The sequence below is a fragment of the Rattus norvegicus genome, chromosome 2 (genome assembly GCF_036323735.1).
Source record: "Rattus norvegicus strain BN/NHsdMcwi chromosome 2, GRCr8, whole genome shotgun sequence".
NCBI lineage: Eukaryota > Metazoa > Chordata > Mammalia > Rodentia > Muridae > Rattus > Rattus norvegicus.
This window is the reverse complement of record NC_086020.1, coordinates 214,914,118-214,936,875: the sequence shown is the minus strand read 5'-3', so window position 1 is coordinate 214,936,875 and position 22,758 is coordinate 214,914,118.

Here is a 22,758-nt window from a genome sequence, read left to right as displayed (position 1 = left end):
CTAAGTGATTATTCCTCATGATAGCATCATGAAAGCCACTCACAAATTCTTCACTGACCTCCTCTTGTTGGATGCTACTCCTGCTACACAATTCAAATTGACTGTGCAGCTGCACTGGTTAATTACATGTGTCAGTGTTTCCAGACTACAAATGTCAGTTGTTTGGTCAAATAATAGACTAGATGTTGCTGTAATAGTATTTTTCAGTGATGATTAGTAATTTCAACCAATTGACATATTAAAAGCTAATTAGACAGCATCATGTGGGCTAAACTGAGACTTTGACAGAAAAATAAATGAGGGTTTCCAAAAAGTTCTGGCCCGTACTACAGTATAGATATTCTGCTTAAATTTATAGAATTTGTAGCCCTCAGACTATAATGTTCTGAGTCTGCATATGTCTAAGCCTGCTTATTCACCACATAGATATTCTATGTCCTGATTTCCATAAGTTTGTATGTTACGATGTATATTACAATAAATATGGGCCCCTGTTGATTTTTCTGCAATAAAACAGTGTCTGAAATACCAAGAGATCACACATATCTCCTATTTCAATCTATAGACTTCATGTCCAGTTAACTATACTTGTATTAGAATGGATTCTATGCCATTTTCCTATTTCCGTGTTTTAAAATCATCATTTGATTGTTGCCTTTGTTACTATTCTATTACCGTGAAGAGATACCTTGACCAAGGCAACTTTTATAAGGGAAAACATTTAATTGGAGGCTTGCTTAAAAATGTGATGGTTAGTATTGTATCATCATGGCAGCATACAGACAGGTATCACATTAATACAGCTGCTGAGAGATTTACAATCTGATCTGCAGGCAGCAGGCAGACGGTGAGCCCAGTGTGGGTATTTAAAAAGCCAGTGCCCATCCTCAGTGACACATCTTCCCGTAACATGTCCTCACCTACTCCAGCAAGACTAAACCTCCTAGTTCTTTCAGTTTACCAAGTGGGGACTGAGCATGCAACTGTATGAGTCATTGTCACTTAATCCAGCATAATTAGGTTCCTCGTGTTTGAACCCTCTTTAAATAACACCTATGTATACACTGTTTTGAAACCCTTTTCCCTCAAAGGACCTTATACCTTGTCAACCAGATGCTGTACAGAGGACCCGACTGTGCTAATGCAGCCTAGCTCAGCTTTACTTGATTTGTCCATCAAAGGGCCACATAGGCAGAACTTATACACTTTGAAAAATGAATGAAACCAATTAAATATATTGCATTTTATTTTACCTACTATAGTTATTATTAATTATTGTGTCATATATAATACTTTTTATTTATTATATTACATAGATGGCACTGTACATGTAAGTAAAACTGATGAGATGCCTCTCTCCCAAAGATTAAAAACCAGAAGAATGTGGCATGTAGTTAAGAGAAAAGGTGACACTTGATACAAAAACCGTGCAGGTATTATTATCTCTGTAGCCATGTTTGCAAATAAATTTTAAAAGGCAACAACTTATTCTTACCAAAAATGGAAATGTTAAAATCAAATGAGTAGGAGTTTGATTAAATTTATATAGATATAGGTAAGTTGGATATATTAGATAAGCATCAAAGTAAAATTAACATTGGAGAATCAGAATCAGTCAAGTTGAAGTGAATTCATGATACACTTTCAAATTGAAGCCCACGAGGGAAAAAGAAACAAGAAAACCCAGAGACAAAAGAACGGGTAAGCAGTGTTAGCCTGAAGAGTGCTGTCAAGCTGCTGACCTCATGTGAAATCAGAGCACAAGAGGGAAAAATCCATGTATGAAATGATGTATTTAAGGGATGGAGCACATTTTCCCTAAATCTTACAATAATAAACATTAAGCTGCAATTTATGACATTCAGTCAACCCTGAGGGGCTCACTAGAAGGAGAGTCAAGGAAACTGTATACTAGAGTTAATTTGCTTTAGAAAAATGTGTCTTAAAAAAGAAAAAAGTAGCAATTAATTGCAGCATAATGGACCCAAACGATCAAATCATCAGCATTCACTGTCTTAAGATCCAGGAAACACGTAAGCAAACCTGTGAGGTATACTAGGATTGGCATGAAGCTACCTTGCTCTACAAAGACCTCTTCCCTTGAGAATATTGTTAAGACATATTCAGGCATAGTGTTAGGATAATAGCATTTCAAAAATTAACTCATGAAATGTCTTCCTCTGAAATGTCACTTCTGCTGAGACCCTCGGGAAAAAAATACTGCGTGTTCTGTCTCAAATATGGGTTCACGTCTCGGGTGTGTGAGTTTAGCCTGGAGTAAATGTCAAAGCCCAGGAACTATCAGGCCAAGAAGGATGGATGTAGAAAGCTTGGATAATGAAATCAAAGTAGAGAGAAAGAACTGAAGAAAGAAGGGTTTGATCAGGGTGTGGAGCGATGGGAATGGCAAAGGTGTTAACCAAAATAATGTGTTCTAGGAGAGGCTACACAATGGGTCATTATTTTACAGCCAGCGTAAAGCAACAATAGAGAATAGTAGAAATACTTTATACGAATGAGTGGGAAATGGAGAGATACTAGGAACGAAAGGTTTAAGCTGAATAGGGTTAGCTAGGTGGGGCAAAGGAGGGGAAGCACAGTATAATCAAAGACTAGCGATGTGCGAATGCCACTGGTGTGTAGATTCCTTGAGAATATAAGAAAAATATCGCGTTCAAAGAGAGGTACCGCTGTGGCGGACCATGACACGTCATCTCCCTGCGAGTTATCGGTTGGCGAAAGGGGAGCTCCAAGGGATTTCAGATAACACATTGCCAGGGGTTGGGGATTTAGCTCAGTGATAGAGCGCTTGCTAGGTTTGGTCCCCAGCTCAAAAAAAAAAAAAAAAAAAAAAGAACACATTGCCAATGGTCACCTAGCACAACTACATGAAAAGTCCCTACTGCTGTGGACACAACACACTTTGGTTGTAGAAATCAAGACAGACTGCCCTGAAAGCCCTCTCTCTCCCTTTTGCCTAAGTTTCATAGTGTCGGAAGGCGCTTTGCAGGCTACTGCATGAGAACCACAGCAATGAACTCATCCAGTGACAGACAATGCCTTAGCGATATGCCAGGCCAATATATGCCAACTCGTACAGCAGTAGCAAGACTTTCGGGGGCATGACTGATCGCTCTCTTGATTAGATTCGAGGCCAGCTCCATATGAGGAAATTCATGTCTGTTACTATAAACATAGGAAAACCCCACCACTATGACTCTCTTAGGTCCCCGGGGGCAGGGACACCTATTGATGTTTTGCTAAACAGTTATATTGCCAGACTGCCTCTATGTATTTATAATTATGTACATCAATTTGTGCTGTCACGCTTGAGCTGAGAAACTTCTTATTGCATGGTTAGTGATCAATTCATAAACCAACAACCACATTCTCTTCCTCCCACGTAGGTAATTTCCCCGTGTGGAGCCTCTGGGTGTTTGTTCTTCTGTGTGCCTCTCATTGTTTTCAGCACAGCACAGTGCACAGCACAGTGCACAGCACACTCTCCAGGCCACAGTAGATGGGATCCTGCAGCGATGCTTCCGCTCATGAAGTTATAGCAGCAGTTTCCCCCTGAAGTTAAAACTCCTCAATAGTGTTTTAAATTACAAACTATTGAAAGTTTGGATTTTGCCAGAAGGCTGCTTGTGGCATTAATATTTTCTCTGGGGCATTAGTGTTTAATTGTAAACAGAGTAAAATATCTGAATTTGTAATTATGTCCGCTTTGTCTGACATGTTTGTTTATCACAAGGAAAGCATGAATTTTTAAATGATATGTGCAGATAGCCATTCCCTTGGTCCAGGGGATTCACATAACTGCTCCACCTAGTAATTATTTTCTCCACCGACTGAACCGATTGGTTCAATTATACTCTTTGCTGTCGGCCTCTTAGAAAACACAGTCTATTCATAGAAACCCCTAGTTAGAACAGTCTAGTACCTTTAACCATACCTCTTATAGTTATATGTAATTCTTTAATAATGTGATAAAAATGTACTCATGAAACCACTGTATTTACTAGTTCACAATATGTAGTATGATATATGTCATCCTGACATTTTTATGTTTATTTTATTGAGACAAAGTCATAACCATATAGCCCTAACTGGACTAGAACTCACCCTGTGGACCAAGGTGGCCTCAAACTCAGAAAGATCCACCTACCTCTGCTTCTCAAGTGCTAAGGTTAATGCCACAAGGCACAACAGAATTCCCAAGGTCATCCTTATAAAAAAGTCATCCAAAAAATGTTGATGACAAAAAAACAAGTTTGATTATTTGAGACCCAGTCCCAGGGCCATCTGACAGGAAAAGAGAGAAGACGTCCCCTGTAAGTTGTCAGATGTGCCATATCATATACATGTATACACAAACAAGGCAAACCTAAAATGTAATACAGATATTTTAAAAGATTGATCTGTTGCTCATAGGAGTTTCAGAAGTTATAACAATAAGTTTAAAAACTAGAAATTTAATAGTACATTTTTTCTTTCAATTTCCAATTCTTATTAATTCTATATTAATTCTAGTTAATTCTATATTAAGATTTTACTCTATAAGTACATACCAATATTTGTTCATGCTTCAATTCAAAAAAGCAAGTGTGTCTCATATATAACCTTTTCTTAGATATGGATATATATGTATATATATGCATACAAACATACATTGTATGTATATTCATTGTTCACTAGCTTTGTTTCTGCCTCTTATATATAATAATTTTCATTTCGAATTATTCATAGTGCAATTGTACTTATAAATTACATTCAAATAATTTTATAATGTATACTATTTTTTGTGTGCTCCTAAGACACTCCCTGGAAGTCTTCTGCCCTTTATGTCACCCAACTATTTCATATGGAAACTGTTGTGTTTTGTATAAAAACCCTTATTTTTTCCCCTATATCTATATTTCCCTATGTCTCTATCGTATCTATGCTGACCACACCCCATACATCCCAATCATCTTACTCAATGGAAGACTGATATTTGAGGCTAGTATTGCTCACATTTTTATTTTCTCGTGGAAATACACAAGAAATAAGGCGAGGCACGTGAGCTGGTTTTAGGAGAAGAACTGTATTTCACAACAAGGGGAAATGACTACTTGCTGTTGAAACACAAAGGAGAGCGGTGTGGATTGCTGTCATTGACTGAGAACAGGAGATAACTGTCTATATATTTTCATGAAGTGAACTACTCTAAGAGTCCACAGCTAACTGTAATTGTCGGCCATATCCAAATTGTCTTGAGCAGAAAATAAAGGGCTGTGATTTTGAGAGAGCTCTCATAAACCTTCAGTTCATTTTTACGGAGTGTCAGCTTCTGACAAGCCCTAAGAAGTTACTAGAGAAGTATATATAAACCCTGATTACTATTCCAGTATGGTATAAGTGTCAAGGTCTATTACAATAAAAGAATAAAAATTATAGTAGGTAAAACTGAATACTTAAACTAGCAGTCTGTGTAATATTTTTTAATCTGTATATGAAATCTCTTCTATGAAGGCAAACTTATCTAGACTGATAGCCTTAAGAGATATCTGCTGAATATTTTCAGAAATAGCTATTGATATGAACATAACTAATCATAACAATAAAACTGTATCTAAATTCCTAAACTATGGGTTTGTGATAATTGATTTTCATGACAATTATCCACAAATTAAAAAAAATGAGTAGACTGACTCAACTAAAGACAGTGTCCTGGTTGCCAGAACTTTCGTGGGAAGACTTACCCAAGTGTGGGTGTCACCTTCTGGTAGTTATCCATATAAAAAGGAAGGAAGGAAGGAAGTGTGATCATAACAAGAGATTCTGATAAAGGAGGCTGTGTGTGCATGGCAAAGGACTGAATCGTGAGGAGTACTTCCATTTCCAAGATATGGTAAGAATGGCAGTCAGGGTACCACACACACACACACACACACACACACACACACACACACCAAAAGATGATCCAACTGGATCATGAATTCTATGAATTCTTTTATATTTATATGAGATGGTTCAAAGACACCCATAAATAAGCATTATATTACAAAGGAAATAATTCAGTGCCCTGTTTCAAATTATCCTCCCATTCTAATAATTTTGAATTTACTTCTATTGTGTATAATTTTTATGTAAAATATTACTCTATTAGTGAATTTCAAAAGGTTAGTAATGATAGATCAGGGCATGATATATCATTGAATTTAAGTCCTAATTTTAATGATGTAATTAAGCTATTGATGAGGAGTAAAAATATTTAATTGATTAAAGAAAGACTGGCACAGTTGCCCTTCCAAACAGCAGGACCAAATCAGTAACCAGAATAAGCAACTGAAAATGTAGCTCTTGGTAACTACATAGTTACACTGTATTCTAAGGTAGTTTTATTTCAAATTATAATATAACTCAACTCCTTCAGAACCTGCTTGAGGGCCATTATGATGATCTTTGCCAGTTACCTAATCGCAAACGTCCATGAGGCAACAAATCTCGAGGCCTTTGAGGAACTAGAGACATCTGTAGGAAGGCTGAGATAACTTTAGAAACAGATGGAAAAATCTTCCTCTTGATCACAATTAAAGGAACCTAGATTTTACACAACCATGGCTGGAACCAGGAAGTATGGAAATATGTAGCATTAAAATTACTGTTTAGATGCTGGTTTTTGGGGACTCACAGTACCACTGAAGAGCAGTGGTGAGAATTGCTTCTACATTGAAAGGAAGGATGTAAGTCAGTTTTGACAGAAACAAGTTAAAAAATAGTAGTTTTCCATGACTCCTTTAAAAAGCATTCTTGAACTCATGTATATGGCATAATTTGTGAAACATGAATATTATCATTTTAACTGGTTCTGATTTTCTTTATTAAGGGTTTAGATGGTTATTTGATAAGGTAAAGCCCCATAATTACTACTTTCACAAAATGTAAATCGAGTTAGAAACAAACAAACCCACACCCCATGGCTTGGCAGATAATCAGTCCTCAAAGTCACAAAAACGAATACTGACTACATGTGACACAGGAGGATGTACCAAGGATTCATATGTAGTGTTCCCTAAAATTGCACTTTGGTAAAAGTCAGTAGGAAGAGTAGCCAGGATTATGCTAGCAGGGCAAATCTTTCAGGAAAGAAAAAGTATATTTTGTTTACTTCACCACATAAAAGAAACTGAAGAAAAAAAGAAAATCTACATACTGGATAAAGGGAGGTATGAATACCAGCCAGCTTAGATGACTAGATGCAGAAACAAGGGATAATTCTCCAGGAGCCTAAGAGTCATGTAATTATTTTTATTTCTCTCACACGTGTGTGTGTGTGTGTGTGTGTGTGTGTGTGTGTGTGTGTGTGTGTCTTATCTCTCAATCTCTTCTGCTTCTCTCTTTTTGTCTGTACCTGTCTGTTTGCTTCTGTGTTTTATCTCTTTGTTAGCTCACATTCATTGTATGATATAAAACAATAGAATGCTGTATTTACTTATACTGTTTAGTGTAAATATACTCCATGAGGTATACACTCCTGTAATATGTATCTGACAGTGCTGTTTTAATTTATGATTTGTTCATATATAATTTATATATAATTTATATTTATATTATAACTATATAATTATATAGTTTATATAATTTATGATTATGGTTTATAAGATATCAAGTGATTTAAATGGATGGAGAGCAAGGAGCAAATACCCATCAGTGATGAATGAAGTCTCTGGAAAACATCATGTCTTCCCTTTATGAAAAGATATGAGATATGACTGATATATATAAAAACTGATTCTTCCCCTGTAGGATGATGTCATTATGCGGGTGAAGGCAGGTACAAGATAGAATGAGGCCTGTCATTGGATGAAAAGGAAGGATGGTCAGGACAAAAGTTTTAGAGAGGAGGAGGAGACTGGAGCTCTTGGAGAAAGAGAGCAGCTGAAAGGACATGGAGGCAGATGTTAGGATTCCTCTCTGCACATTTGCAGGTTGTTTTGAATATTCTTAAGGAATGGATGTGCACAGAATTTTGTGTATCTAGATGAGCAAACTATATGTTATCTAGGTAGGCAATTATATCTTATCAATTGGATCAGAGGTTATTGTGTTGTGTGTTCTTTAATGTGGCGATTTAATTGAGTTCAAGAGAGCGTGTGTTGGCTGGAGACACTGGGCCACCATGAAATTGGGATGTGTGTGTCTGGCATGGTGGCAACCTGCCTTGGGGACTAGATGGTAGAGAGACTGTTGCCGGGCTCAGAGAGTAGCCATCGGCAGTGTGGTATGGGTTGGAGCTGAGCAGGTGAGATGCTTTGCTGACTGAGATGAAGCTATCTAACAGAAGTCATGGGTCACAATGGTGGTGGATCTAGTGCAGGATGAAAGGAAACATTGATTTTAATTTCACTACAACATTCCCCTTGTGGACAAAAAGTATGAAAGGAAACTGTGGGTCCATAAAGATTCCTGAGCTGTGTGTTTTAGCTTGTGTCTCGTGTGGCTCACCTGTGATGCACCATCTGCCACCACTAACCCAAGTAGGGAAATGATAGTTACATGACTAGCATTTGTACTCCATGGATTCAGGCACTTACACTATACCTGAATTTGCAAACATTCTTATCACACTCTACAATGCTCAAGTCCTTCTGGAGCAAGGACCTCCACATAAAACCAGATACACTAAAAATAATGGAAGAAAAAGTGGTGAAGAGCCTCGAACACAAGGGCACTGGGGAAATTTTCCTGAACAGAACACCAATGGCTTTTGCTCTAAGATGAAGAATTGACAAATGGGACTTCATAAAATTGCAAAGCTTCTGTAAGGCAAAGGACACTGTCAATAGGACAAAACAGCAACCGACAGATTGGGAAAAGATCTTTACCAATCCTACATCTAATAGAGGGCTAATATCCAATATATAAAAGAACTCAAGAAGTTAGACTTCAGAGAATCAAAAAACCCTATTAAAATGGGGTACAGAGCTAAACAAAGAATTCTCAGGTGAGGTCGAATGTCTGACAAGTACCTAAAGAAATGTTCAACATCTTTAGTCATAAGGGAAATGCAAATCAAAACAACCCTGAGATTCCACCTCACACCAGTGAGAATGGCTAAGATCAAAAACTCAGGTGACAACAGATGCTGGCAAGGATGTGGAGAAAGAGGAAAACTCCTCCATTGTTGGTTGAATTGCAAACTGGTACAACCACTCTGGAAATCAATCTGGCGGTTCCTCAGAAAATTGGACATAGTACTACCCAATGACCCAGCTATACCTCTCTTAGGCATATACCCAAAAGATGCCCCAACATATAACAAAGACACATGCTCCACTATGTTCATAGCGGCCTTATTAATAATAGCCAGAAGCTGGAAAGAACCCAGATGCCCTTCAACAGAGGAATGGATACAGAAAATGTGGTACATCTACACAATGGAGTACTACTCAGCTATCAAAAACAATGACTTCTTGAAATTCATAGGCAAATGGATGGAACTATAAAAATCATCCTGAGTGAAGTAACCAAACCACAAAAAAAAAAACAAAAAAAAACAAAAGAAACAAACAAAAAAACACCACATGCTATGCACTCACTGATGACTGATGGATATTAGCCCCAAGGCTCAGATTACCCAAGATATAATCCACAGACCACATGAAGCTCAAAAAGAAGGATGACCAAAGAGCAGATGCTTCAGTCCTTCTTAGAAGGGGGAACAAAAATATTCATAGGAGAAGATATAGAGACAAAGTTTGGAATGGCCATTCAGAGCCTGCTTCACCCAGGGATCCAGCCCATATACATACAGCCACCAAACCCAGACCTTATTGCTGATGCCAAGAAGTGCATGCTGACAGGAGCCTGATATAGCTGTCTCCTGAGAGGCTCTTCCAGAGCATGACAAACACAGAGGTGAATGCTCTCAGCCAAACATTGAACTGAAAACAGGGTCTCCATTGGAGGAGTAAGAGAAAGGATTAAAGAAGCTGAATGGGCTTGCAACTCCATAAGAACAGCAATATCAACAAACCAGAGCTCCCAGGCACTAAACCACCATACAAAGAGTACACATAGACAGACCTATGGCTCCAGCTACATATGTAGCAGAGGATGGCCTTCCTGGGCACCAATGATAAGAGAAGCCCTTGGTCCTGCCAAGGCAGGAACACCCCCCCCCAGTGGAGGGAAATGTCAGGGGAGGAGGGATGCGAGAAGGGTGGGTGAATGTGTGGGGGAACACATTCATAAAAGAAGAGGAAGGGAGGCTGGGATAGGAGGTTTATGGAGGGGAAACAGGGAAAGGGGATAATATTTAAAATGTAAATTTAAAAGATCCAATTTAAAAAAAAATGAAAAATCTAAAATTCAAAGTCTCCTCTCAGACTCACACATCTCTTAACTGTGATCCCCTGTAAAATCAAAATTTGAAAGAAAGAAAGTTGTTATGAGAGAAGTGCATTTCTAATGATCACTCTTTTTGCTGTCCCAGCAAGGGCATTGGTTGCATCCTGCTCGCTTTGAATTTACAGGGCCAAGGTGATCCTGGAACCAATATTTGTTGCTTCTCCTCTTTCTTAACAAAACCTGGGGTTTACTGTCATTATAATAAACAAACAAAGAAGTAGAAAATTACAGAAACTCTAATGCCCATATCTTTTGAATGCTTTTTGAGTTTTGGTCGATGGCATTAAAAATGAACGCTTTTTCACTCCAATTCTCATTTCCATTGAATTTTCATTTGCTTTATAGTTTTTTATACTATCTCTACAAGCTTCAAAGATCATACATGAACACTAAGCTACTGTAACGGAGACTCTGTAGCTATGGCACATGTCTTCTGCTTCAAAATGGGAGAGCATTTTAAGTTTTTAATGTATGTTTCAAAATCAGTGTCCATTTACTTTAATTGTCTAACTTATTACATCATGGAGAAATTAAAGATAACTTTTACTATATATTCTATCTGATGTGATTTTATTAAATCGTGGCTATGCAGAATAAAATACTGATAAAGACATAGGATCTAAGATTTTATGACTTGCAGATGTTTAAATTTTATACAATGTATAAGTATCATATGCATTTTACAAAAGGAAAAATGAAGGTCAAAGCATGTCGTAACCTTTCTTTCATGAACCCACCATTCTTCATTGATTATTTTTCCTCTTAAACAACTAAACCCCTTCCTTTCATCACAGATTCTTACAGCCCTGGGAAAGAGGCAATTGGGAATTCCTGGTGAGGTCATATTTCAGATATGTTTCTGAAAGATATTTATGAATCTGTCTCATTCCTTCCCTCTATTTGATTCATTGAATACTTTCATATCCACTTCCTCTCAGAATAGCTTATCTCCACTCTAAACCAGACATTATTTAGTCCAGAGTTATCTTCTGCATCCATGGAAATGATCCAGTTCCCAGATGATCAATTTTGTGCACTGAAGCAGAGTCATTGGTAGGTTTTCTGTCCTTCCCTTTAACGTCTAGCTCCGCAAAATTTAACCCCCATATTTATTTCCTAAAATAACTAATATAAATTAATATAAAGGTTCATTGATATCATCATCATTTATTTCCTAGATTTGAACATGTATTAATACCATGGATCAGATGGGGTTCTCCATAAAATAATAAAGGAAGAAATAATGCCTTGCTGGAGAAGCAGAATATCACAACTGGCAGTGCTTCAAACGGTGACAAATGTTTGTGATTATGACAGTCCCGTTAGAAAACAGGATCATACTTATAGATCAGTGGTTCTCACCCTTCCTAATTCTGTGACCCTTTATTACAGTTCTCATCTTGTGAAAACCCCCAACCATAATTACTTCATTGCTCCTTCATTACTGTAATTTTACTACTGCTATGAATGGTAATGTAAATATTATTTGAAGATAGAGATTTTCCAAAGGGATTGCAAACACAGGTTTAGAACCACAGTGACAGAGGATAGTTCTGCTGTCAGTAGAAACACATGGAAAAGTTAGAGCTTAAACTGATCCGTCATGAAGACCCTTGCTCCTCCCCAAAGAATTGATCCAACCTCTGCATAAGAGAACATAATGACATGGTACTGCTTGAACCTATTTGGTATTTTAGAAATCAACTAAATCATGTTTGCTTTTAGGTACATGAACTATAGGATTTCAAACAAAATACTGTTTTTGTTTTGTTCTGTTTGTTTGCTTGCTTGTTTTTGAAGTAACATCTCACTATGTAGCCCTAGCTGGCCAAGAACTCACTGTAAACTAGATTGTTCTCAAACTCGCATAGATTCGTCTGCCTCTGAAGTGCTGGCATTAAAGGTGAATGTCACCACATCTGGCATGAACAGAATACTTTAAGAAAAAGTTGTAGGGGGCTGGAGAGATGGCTCAGTGCACCAACCAACTCTTCTTGAAGTCCTGAGTTCAATTCCCAGCAGCCACATGGTGGCTCACTACCATCCATAATGGGATCCAATGCTCTCTTCTGGTGTGTCTGAAGACAGCTACAGTGGACTCATATAAATAAAATAAATCTTTAAAAAAATAGGTTGTAGAAATTACCTCAGTCTCTGACATACCCAGAACCAAGTAGATTGTAAGCAGGTTGCTTATTCTCTCAGGCATTATAGTGCACTGACAAGCTCATAGTGCATTCAAAATATATCTTATTCTATACCGGCTACCACTTACTGTAATGAAATTACACATATAACAATATTTCAAATGGTCGTGAGCAATACTTCTTTAATTTATTGATAACAATCAGATTATTGCTTCATCAGATCATGACTAAACTTCAACTTCCAGATTTGATGGTCCATAACACGAATTTTGTAACAAAAATCAATTATATATCCATCATAAGTGACAAATATCTCAAGGTAACTCTGGTTTGCCCAAAGAGCTGTTGAAAGGATTTGAGAAGGCTGCCATACTATGGCACTGTGGAAACGTTTAGCATGACATTGCCAGACTTGCATTAAAGGAAAGCTGTCATTTTTCCTTAAAATCAGAAGTCAGAGATATCACTGAGACACTGTCAAGCAGTGACTGCTAGAATGAGGATGTGCATTGCCTGTGAAATCTGAAAACCAGGCATGTGAGGAGATTTGACTGGCTGAACTGCAGGCACAGCTGGAGTGCTGGCTTGAGCTCTCTACAGAGAGTGTTTTGTTTGTCATGTCTAAGATATATCTGGAGAGTTTTATATCGTGTTTGTAAATGCAAGTCTAATGAATCTGCCCTCCACATTTGCAAATTTAGGGGAAGAATTGGTTCTGGCCTTCAACAAACATGTGAGGAGCCCATGGTGGAGAGGGCACATGGGCCAGCTTGCCAGTGCTCAACTCTCAGCTGCTCCTGGTAATAATTGACCCCTTGTCATTTCTGACCTGTTGATTTGTGCTCAGACTTAATATTCACGATTTAGACAAGACTTTTCTAAACAACTTCCAACATGTGTTCCAACACATGCTATCATTTTATAACATCTGCTGAAAGAAAACATTAGAGATTAAAAGCTTTTTTTGGTTGCTGTTCTTTAAAACAGATTTAGCCTACGAAAGATGAGAGAAAGAGAGAGAAAGTTGCATTTATTAAAATTCAGAAAAAGCAGAATGAACATTAGACTACAAACTTATAAAAAAGCAACAAGCAAAAATTAGAGAAAATATGTATTATTGTTTCAGAAAATGTAGTAGTTGCCTGGAGCTAAGAAGCAAAATGCACATCTAGACCCAGGAGGAAACCTTAGGAAATGAATAACTGCAAATGAAAGGATTTCATATCAAAATATACTTAAGGATATAATAACGAAATGTAACCGAAAAGGCTTTGGGTGTTATGACATCTTACATCCTATTTCTATTTCCTAATCTCCATCCCACAGTGCTCCGTCTGTGAAATAATCATGCTACAATTTGTATTTCTAAGCTAGAGAAAAAGAAAAGGGGAAGGAGCCAGTTGTTAGTGTCGGTCAACATTAATTTACAGAAAATAGCATAACCAACCTGACTATAGTTAAACAATCCTAACCATTCTCTTTAAAACCGATCAACTGGAAAGGCTTGGGAAGAATGGAAATGAAGAAGAGCTGGGACAGGGAATGGAGAGAACAAATGCTGATGGATGGGGAAACGGGAGGATAAAAGGAAGAGAGAGAGGGACAGAGACAGAGACAGAGACAGAGACAGAGACAGAGACACAGAGAGTGAGACAGAGAAAGACAGAGAAACAGACATAGAGAGACAGAGACAGAGAAAGATAGACAGATGAAGAGAGGAAAGAGAGAGAGAGAGAGAGAGAGAGAGAGAGAGAGAGAGAGAGAGAAGGGAAACACAGAGACAGGCAAAGGGAACATGCAGAAAGGAGCAAGGATAGAAAATAATGGTGCAGAGGGTAAAGGAGGCCGCACAGCGACAATGACTTCAGCATCCTTGCCCCACCCATTGGAGATTTCAATCCTGTCTCCACTCCTGTGATTTTCCATCTATAAGAAAGAAAACATATTTCAGCTCTCTACACTTAATTCCTGACTGAAGACTGAATTTTAGTGTATGGGCAAAGCCAGAAACCTCTTGAAAATAGGGTGTGTTTGTATGTGTGAAGGAGGAGAGGAATGGGGACAAAAATCAGAAGTATATAAGTAAGCCAGGCAAGTATCTGAATTTGAGATAATCACCCATTTGTAACTAGAGCCTGCCGCTTGAACGCTGAAATGAAAAAGAAAGGGCATGTGAGTGTTTATCAGTATTGAGCCATTGACACTTTTGTAATGGAAAATATTTACCATTAATGTCTTAGGAAAGAGACAGGTGAGTTTGATCTGGAATAAAGTAGCCCATACTCACTACACTTATGTGCAGACCACAAGACTGAGAAATACTGCTTCCATTGTACTGATATTTAAGGAAGTTCAAAGGCAAACAGTGAAATAAGGAACTAAACACAATAACCCTTTGTAGAGGTTTTCATTTTTTTTTCCTATTTCCCTTTATTTCATTCAATGCCACATCTGTGTGGAGGCTCTACTGACTTTCCCAAGCCCTTGTTGAAACAAAAGCTTAGCTCTCACCATTGAGGAGAACAGGTTTATTCTGGAGCAGAATACAGGAGACCATTTCTGGGAATACAGATTTAGGTTACACCAAGCACATTGCTCCTAAATGTATGATACTTGCATGATTTTTTTTTATGGCAACAGAACAAGAATGGAGTAACCTGAGGAGCCACTCAAACTCATTGGTAGTAATATCAGGTTACATCAAAAGAGGGAAAACTTGGCTTCAGATGATACCCAATGGTATTCTTGGCTTTTTGCGGGTAGAGTTTAGTTGACTCTTGTTACATTCCCAAAGATTTCACCCGATAATTCCACGTTGTTTGGTCAAATACTAAGGCAGGCTGGGGCGACAACATAAATAATTAAAAATAATTTTATTTCTAACCTCCTGAAAGAGTAGGGGTTAGAAAAACTCTAATAGGAAGACAGATAGGACCTATAGTGATGTATAGGACTTATTTTGATATTTTTTATTTACATTTCAAATGTTATTCCCTTTCCCATTCTCCTGGACATAAGCCCCCATCCCATCCCCCTTCCCTTCTTCAATAAGGGTGTTCCCCCTCCCCAACCACCACCCATTCTTGCCCCCCCAATATTCCCTTGCAATGGGGGGTCCAGCGTTGGCAGGACCAAGGGCTTCTCCTCCCATTGGTGCCCAACAAGGCCATCCTCTGATACATATGCCATGGGAGCCGTGGGTCTGTCCATGTGTAATCTTTGGGTAGTGGTTTAGTCCCTGGGAGCTCTGGTTGGCTGGCATTGCTGTTCTTATGGGATTGCAAACCCCTTCAGCTCCTTTAATCCTTTCTCTAATTCTTTCAGCTGGGACCCCATTCTCAGTTCAATGGTTTGCTGCTAGCATTCGCCTCTGTATTTGACGTACTCTGGCTATGCCTCTCAGGAAAGAGCTATACCAGACTCCTCTCAGCATGCCCTTCTTGGCTTCATAGATATTATCTAATTATGATGACTGTGTATATATGGGCTGTATTCCTAGCTCTGAATGGCTGTTCCTTCAGTCTTTGCTCCAAATTTTGCCTCCATATTCCCTCCTATGAATATTTTTGTTCCCCCTTTTAAGAAATACTGAAGCATCTGCACTTTGGTCGTCCTTCTTCTTGAGCTTCATGTGGCCTGTGTTACTTATACTAGGTAACAAAGGTGGCAAGTTTCTTCCTGACTTTAAGCCTGTCAGCCTTAAACAAAATCTTCTCAGGCTGTTCCTGTTGTAGGCCATCCAGAAGGCCCCAGCCGATGGACTGGCTCAACCAGTTCAAGGAGATCAGGACTTGTTACATGATGGCTGCAGGACAATCAACTAGTGTGTTTCTTCAAGCTGACCAACCCTGTTAGGGGACGAAGACTCCCCTTGGTCCTGCCAAGGCTCGATGCCCCTGTTTAGGGGAATGTCAGGGCAGGGAGGTGGCTGGATAGGTGGGTGAACACCCTCATAGAAGCCGGGGGTGGGAATGGGATAAGGGATTAATGGATAGAAAACTGGGAAAGGGAATAACATTTGAAATATAAATAAAATATTCAATAAACACAAAACAAAACAAAGAAAGATTTTAAAAACATGCTGCCCTCAAGAGGAAGCTGGGTTTGGCTTCGAGATTCCCATCCCCACTTAGCTTTACAGAGAGACTTTCTGTCTGGGTTCACTGAATGTTTGCGTTCCCTCCCACCCAATAAAAGCCTTTGTTCAACTGCTGGCCCTGTCTGCTCCTGTTTGCTGGTTTCTAGATGGCTCAGCTGCTACCTTTAATTCTCTCCCTTTGATTCTTTAACTGATAGAGGAAATGAATGCAAGCAAAATCCTAGGGAGTAACATGGTATTCTAGCCCTTCAAGTTCACAGGTCTAACAACCTCTCTCATCAGCCTTGCAGAATCTGTAAGATGAGTTTTTTTTCTGGGTAGAATTTAGTTCAGACTATTAGTGGTGCTGGCCTACAGCTATTGTGTAAACATGCCCTGACTTGACCTAGACTGGTTAAGCCAGTCCATCAGCAGGGTCCTATGGCAGGAGGCCCAAGAGGCCTTTATTCTTGTTTTTGTTTTGTTTTTGTTTTGTTGTTGATGTTGTTACTTAATCTCTTTTTATAACCCAGATGTTATCTCCCTCCAGGTCTGCCCTCTGACTGTTCCTCATCCCATACCTATTCCCCACTCCCCAGTCTCCAAGAGGATGTCCCCTCCCCAACCCCACCCCACCAGACCCACTCACTCTCTGGAGCCTCAAGTCTCTCAAGGGTTAGGGACATCTTCTTCTCTCACGGAGGCCAGACCAGGCAAGTCCTCTGTTGTTTACGTGTGTGTTGGGGGGATGCTCATATTAGCTGATGTATGCTGCCAGGGTAATTGTTTTTAAGCACCAGGATTTATCTTAAGTCAGGAAGGCAAAGAAGAAACCAGGCATCTTGGAAGTTGGCCACCTTTGTTACCTAGCCATGGTCCTATCTGTCTGCCAATCCGGGGCTGTGTCTAACTCCATTAGTAGGTGAGAAGTCGAATTATTCTGAACTATTACTGTTTTCCCAGTGCACCTTTGTTTGATACCTTTTATTTGACACAAATAAAAATAGTAACATAGGACTGAAATGAAAAAAAAAAATGCTAACTTTTAACATACATCTCCACATAATCGCCCCAATCAGCTATCACTTGAAGGCATTGGCAGCAGTTGTATTCTTACCCCTCCTCCTCTCTATCCTACCCCTCCTCCCCTCCTTCCTACCTCTCCTCCTCTCCATGCTCCCCTATTTCTCTACTTCTCTTCTTCTTAGCCTCCTCCCCCCGTGTTCTGTCCTAAGTGAATTGAATAAGATTAATCAAAGCACTGCTGATTTGAGTCTGAACCACAAACTAGCCGTCAATCACACGGTGACTTTAGGTTCCATTTAATCTTTGTCATTCAACTTTCAAATGTATAATCTATATAAAGAAAGGCAGTGATTATTCCATTTTGAATGACAATTAAAGCATTTCATTTGAATTTCTGTCAATAGGAAAAAGTTTTAAACTGAAATGCTCCCATCTCAGCAGTTATAATTGAAAGGACCTTTTACCTCACAATCTCTTCCTTTATCTGGGACTGAGGAGACCACTTGGAAAAATAGACAAGTTGGAACTCAATTTTTGACACAATTTTCTTTTGCAAAATAATACTGTGTGTTTCTGATGTCAAGATTTTTTTCTGTGCTATCTTGAGATGAGTCTGTAATAAAAGAGTGATTTCCTTTGCCTTCACAAATCTAAATAAATAAATAAATAAATTCCCTGTAAGCCCTCTTAGGGCTCTAAGATCTCTCCAAGGCTCTGTCCAGTCATCCCTGAGGTAACTCTTTCATCCCCATTGTTGAAGAAAATGACCATGTGGAAGCTAGTAGGCTGAAGCTGTGAAGAATAAAGGATATAGGCTTTTGTTTGTCTACATGCTTGTCGTATAGAAAGGCTTCTAGAATATTTATAAAACATGACCATTTAAAATGTAAGTAACCAATATTCTGTCATACTCTGTCAAGAAGTAATTTCAAAGAATTGGAGAAATGTGGCCAATAATCTGGGCAACCTTATACCCAACCCACATCAGCAGCTATGCGGCATTCAAAGACCAAAGCAGCTACTAAAGGTATTTCTATTTCTCTGACATATTTTCTCTCTTTTTTCTTTAAAAAAATGATGTTTTATTTGAATTGCCCATTTCCCATACTTGAATTTTCTTTACCTGAATTCATATCCCACAGCACGCATGCACGTACGCATGCGCGCACACACACACACACACACACACACACACACACACATCTTAAACAAAGGTAGAATCATAAACTAACAAAAGCTCAGTTCCAATCACAAGAAGCCTCCTTTCAGGTGCTTGTTCTTGGTAGTGCAAATACGCTTGGCTGTATCTCAGACCCTGAAAGTAAGTGCCTACTGCTAAAGACACTGCACACCTAAGACATATGATTTATTTGAGCTGGGTCAAACCTTCTTCCTGAACTATAGCTTCAATTGTACTAGAAAGTATTAAGTAGCCTGCCAAGCCATTAGTAGACCTACCCAGCTGTCTCACCTACAAACAACGACGACCAGCGTGGCAAGATAACCATAAAGGGGCAATAGCTGTACTCAGATGTTGGTGGCCATCAAGACTTAAGGCCAACTCAGCAGAAAGATAGTCATGCCTAGTAATAGAAACCTGAACTAATGTATAGGACTACTGAGGTCATGAATCTTAGAAGAGCTGGACCATTAATTATTAATTCCTTAATGACAGTCTAATTCTTACCCATATCCCCACAGAGAATTGTAACTATCACCGTTCATCAAAGGAAGTTCTCCACAGGAAATGGAGGCCATTACGGAAATCCATACCTGAACTCAGTGCAATGACCAATGGACTGTGGGAAGGTTCAGCCCCCATGGATCATCTGCAGCATAGCTCTCTCACCTATGACTCAAGAAGCATAGAAGAAGCAGTAGGAATATTGTAAGAACCAGAATGCTAGCAGGTGGGCGGTGCTAAACCTTCTGTTAGAAATGATTCCATAACTGACCCTGGGCTCCAACCTCATAGGTAGCAATGAATGGCACCAGTGAAACGGGAAGCCCTTGGTCCTGCCAAGACTGAACCCCGAGTGAACGTAATTGTTGGGGGGAGGGCGGTAATGGGGGGAGGATGGGGAGGGGAACACCCATATAGAGGGGGAGGGGGAGGGGTTAGGGGGACATTTGCCCGGAAACCGGGAAAGGGAATAACATTCGAAATGTAAATAAGAAATACTCAAGTTAATAAAAAAAAATAAATGAAAGAAAGAAAGAAAGAAAGAAAGAAAGAAAGAAAGAAAGAAATGATTCCATAAACAAGATCCAATCTCATTTGTGTGACAATCTCTACAGACATGATAAACCACAAAGGGAAAATTTCATGTGGTTCCAAACCCAGGCAAAGAACTACAGGCAATTAATGACTGAAAGTGGGAGAATTAGCTTCTTTAAAGGAAGAGTGTCTTAATTGGTTATACAATATGAAGTGGTTGGCCCTGAAATCATATATACACAGACAATAAAAATAGACTCAATTTTTTGGCTTTGGTTTTGTTTCTTTTGTTTATTATTTATGTGTGGGAGTATTACAAAAGCAATCAAAGAAAGAGTGGGTGTCATTTGAGTGAGAATGAGGACAGGGGCTTAGAGGAAGGGAATGGAGAAGGGACTGGAGGAGGAAAGGGTGATTGATGTAACTTTGTTTTAGTTGATAATATAGAATAATTAAATTAAATAATTAAATTGGGATTTTAAATATACTCATATCATCTGCATTATAGATATACAACCACATTGCAGCCAGGTAAGTCAAACCATATTAGCTAAGAAATAGTAAATAATTCTAATCTGAAGCCTACAGAATTTACATGGGAGAAAAGAACTAAGTTATGTTTAAGTATGTAATTTGGCCCTTTATTAAAAGTAAGAAAATGAGGGGTTGGGGATTTAGCTCAGTGGTAGAGCGCTTGCCTAGGAAGCGCAAGGCCCTGGGTTTGGTCCCCAGCTCCGAAAAAAAGAACCAAAAAAAAAAAAAAAGTAAGAAAATGAACAAAAAATAATAAAAGCTAAAACAGGGTCTGTCTTTGGATATTTAATATATAACTACAAATGTGAATACATTATTTGATCTCACAAATTGCTTTCTGTTGCTATTATAAACAAAATCATCAAAGGCAACTTAGGAGAGGAAAGGGTTCAGTTCATGTTGCTTGTACCCTGGACAGCTCTCCGCCTGATCCTACCTGCCATTGGGGGTTTGGGGGTGAGTTGGCCATAGTCAAGGACACAGACCCCAGGAGCAGGTGAGAAATGCTGCAGTTGGCTCATCTGAGCACTGCTGCAAGCTCCTTTAATACCCTCAGCCCATGCCCCCATTGGCCCCAAGAAAGCATCTCTTCTAAACAGCACTTCCTGATTGTCTAGCACTGTTTGCACCAGCAATCTTTGTTCTCTGAGGCAGTCCTCAATTAGGTTCTCCTGCAGGAGATGCTTTTGTAGCTGCAGGGCCCCCAGCGTTTACATAGAGGTGGCTTCCACTGTTCCTGCTACAAGTTTATCTTTTACATCCAGGTAACAGTTTATTGCTGAGAGAAGTCAGGACAGGAACTCAAACCTGAAGCAAAAGCCACAAAGGAAGGCTGCTTATTGGCTTACTCTCTGAATCACTCTGCTAGCTTCCTTGTACTGCCCAGTCCTACCTGTATGGGGGTGATGCTGCCCATAGTGCTCTGGCCCCTCCCACATCAATCATCCATGTGCTTTGCTGCTTTATTCTTGACAGCCTGAAATTGGAAACAGCCTGCAAGTCCACCAACTGATATATAGATAATAAAAGTGTAGTACATTTACACTAGGGGATATTATTCAGATGTTAGAAAAAAATGTGATCATTAAATTACAAGTAAATGGGTGGATCTAGTAGCATCATCCGGAGTGATGATAACCAGGATCCCAAAAGACTAATAATACATGCTTTCTCCTTGCATGTGGATGTTAGTTTTTGAGTTTTTGATATGTGCATTACAATACAAATGAATACAGAGGTATCTAGTAAGAAACAAGGGTTGGGAGAAGGGAATGTCCCAAGGGAGAAGAAATAGAATAAAGTATAATGAAGAGATAAATTGGGAAACTAGAGTAAGAGGATTAAATGTGGAAGGGATTAGAAAGCAGGGTAAAGGAGGAAATATGTATAGAGACAACTATTACTAAAAGGCCTTTGAAAAATTCATATAGCAACCTACTATCATAGAAGCTTCCTATAATACATGCATATATGAAAGGACTTTAAAATGAGCTACCCTATAATGAGGAAGACAAGGCCTGAACTAGACATCTCACGCACTAAGTTCTCATACTAAGAACTGGTTGCATTTTGTTGAGTTACTGGCCAAAGTTGTCCCATGGACCACCCCCCCACACACACATAAGAACATCCAGGCTGTTGCCAAGGTAACCACCACTCCCAGATATACAAACATCACAGGCCATTTCCAAGGTTATTGATTGTTTTCTACAATCTGATGCAAGAATGCATTGCTGAAGACAATACCTACTTATATCATCAAATAAGAAAAAGTTGATAAGGTGCCCAACTAGAAGTTTCAGCTCCATTAACTACTCAGGGTGTTGGATGGTACTCTGCACATCACTGTAGGAAAGATGTAGTTATCAATCACACAGGTAAAAGCCCAGCATTTATAATAGTGACCTAACTTCAGATATGCTGATGTAATCTGTGCAACAGATCCATGAATATAATGGGAGGATCCAACCAATTTTTAAAATTGGATTAAACTCAACACAGTGAGATGAAACCCATATCTGACATTGTTAAAGTGGCCAAGAACCTGAGACTCAATAGGTCAGGGTCCTAGGGGAAAATCTCCTAATATTATTCTGCAAAGGACATATGACAATCCAGTAGAGGGCTAATATCCAAAATATGTAAAGAGCTCAAGAAACTAACCACCAAAAAAGCCAAACAACCCAATCTAAAACTGTGGTATAGAACTAAACTGAGAATTTACAACAGAGGAATCTCAAATGGCTGAGAAGCACCTAAAGAAATGTTCAAAGTCTTTAGTCATCAGGGAAATGCAAATCAAAACAACCCTGAGATTTCACCTTACACCAGTCAGAATGGCTAAGATCAAAACCTCAGGT